The sequence below is a fragment of the Alligator sinensis genome, unplaced genomic scaffold, assembly GCF_000455745.1.
Source record: "Alligator sinensis unplaced genomic scaffold, ASM45574v1 scaffold1090_1, whole genome shotgun sequence".
NCBI classification, from domain to species: domain Eukaryota; kingdom Metazoa; phylum Chordata; order Crocodylia; family Alligatoridae; genus Alligator; species Alligator sinensis.
In genome coordinates this window covers 170391-172217 of record NW_005843157.1, presented here as the reverse complement: position 1 = coordinate 172217, position 1827 = coordinate 170391, and the positions used below count along the sequence as shown (strand labels likewise).

The 1827-nt window shown below is 45.5% G+C and overlaps 1 long non-coding RNA gene across 1 annotated transcript in view; it reads right to left on the bottom strand.

Moving 5' to 3' along the window:
- Positions 1–515, bottom strand: part of LOC112548396 — a 6160-nt gene extending 5645 nt beyond the window's left edge. The window contains exon 1 of the long non-coding RNA XR_003092168.1: positions 392–515. This is a non-coding gene — a long non-coding RNA (uncharacterized LOC112548396). The remainder of the gene's footprint in view (positions 1–391) is intronic.
- Between the last annotated feature and the right edge of the window lie 1312 nt (positions 516–1827).

The window sequence follows — 1827 nt, the reverse complement described above, 5'->3', positions numbered from 1 at the left end:
TTCCCTACTGAGAATCTTTGCTCCTCACAGCCTTTGGGGATCCCAAAGTCTTCTGTGATGGGTGCATCCTGGTGCTTTCTCTTTCACAAGCTTTCAAATGGGAACTTTCTAGATGCTTCACCCCAACACACTAGAGAAACTTGTACCCACAGGGAGTTTCCCAGTGAAAATTGATGCGCTTCTTAGGTTTGAGAGTAGGTGTGGAAGGATCTCAATGGAACAACATGGGAGAGGAAAGGGGGACGAGGATAGAAAGAGCAGGGATGGGAGACAGGTAAATGAGAAATGAAACAAAACTGCAGACAGGACCCAAGACGTTGAGGGATTGGAGCACAAAGCCAGGAAGTAGAGGGCAGGGCAAAAGGAGCCAAAACTGCTGTGAGGGCCTTACCTTTTTGTCTGCCTGGTTGTTCATGGGCAGAAGCTGCATTCCAAGATGCCTGAAAATTTAAAGTGGCGTATCCTTCCTCGTCCTGCATCTCCAACCCTCTGTGCTGCCTCCCTGAGGTGTTAAGTACTGGGTGATAATGATGCTCTGGTGGGTCTGCAACACCAAGAAAAGTGATTAATGCTTCCCCATTTCAGCTTAGCTCACACAGAAAACTGAAGCCAGGCTTGAAATAGGCTTGAAATAGGGAACTTGTGGCTTCAGTAGTAAGTGCAAGATACAGTGGGTTGGCATTTTTTCTCTCTCTCCTTTTATTGAAATTCTGCAGTTTTTGAAGATGAAATAAAAAAAAAAATCAATTAAAGGTTTCAAAATGATCATCAATCAGTTTCCTGTCACTACAACTCCTGTAAACATAGACATTGGATTTTTGATACATTATAATGTTTAGTCCATGATCTCTAGTATCCAGGAGGTTGATGAAATGGAGCTTATAGACTCGTCTCTGGGAAGTGTTGTGTAAGTTTCCCTTGAGGATCAGGACTGAGAGATTGGAGAGAGAGTGGCCCTCCTGTGAGAAATGTGCTCCCACCAGTAATTGGGTATTTCTGTCTTTGATAGATTTCCGGTGTGCATTCATTCTGGTGCACAGTTGTTGTTTGGTCTCTCAGAATCACTGTCTGAAGCCTCACACAGCCCTAAAAGTCATGTTTAGAAAGCTGTGTCTGAAGTGAGAGAGAGAAGGAGAGGGATTGAACCAAGTCTGAGGTTTCGAAAGTGTGGTTAAACAAAAGAGGGGTAGAGAGAAAGAGAGAGAGCTGGGGGTCTCACCACTCCAAGGTTCCAAGATGTTTGTTGACAGGCAGAGCCCCCAGCACACTCACTGATTGTATTCCAGGCAGAAAAGGAGTGGAGCTGGTGCAGCTTTTGGATTCAAGCACCAGGACAGAGACTGGAGCTGAGGTTGGGGTTTTTGTAGGGGCTCAAGGGAGAACACTAGGTTTGTTTATGAGTAATCGATGGCTTATATGCTGGATAGTAGGAACTGATCACTCCTGGTTATGGGTGGCATTACTCTGATGAAGCTCAGTAGTCAAACAGGCAGATTCAGTGTTTTGGGTACCAATAAAAGAGTTATTACTCGAATTGATCTGATAGATGCTGAGCTGAGTGTGTGGAGATGTGGGTTGATTAGCATTTGAAGCAGGGATCCCCCATCATGCAGTGCTCCCCTGCTCCTCTGGTCCCAGAGTTCAGTGTGGTCCCTTCCTTGGAATCTCTGTTCTCCATTCTGAATGGTAATGAAGGTGCCGCCCCATCTCATCTGCAAGGTAAATCAGACCAGGGTGGTTGCTATCCTTTTCTGAGGGGTTTAGGCGTATCTTCCAGTGCATCTTCATTGCCTTTTGTAAGTCCTTCTTCTGATCAGTTGTGGTTCA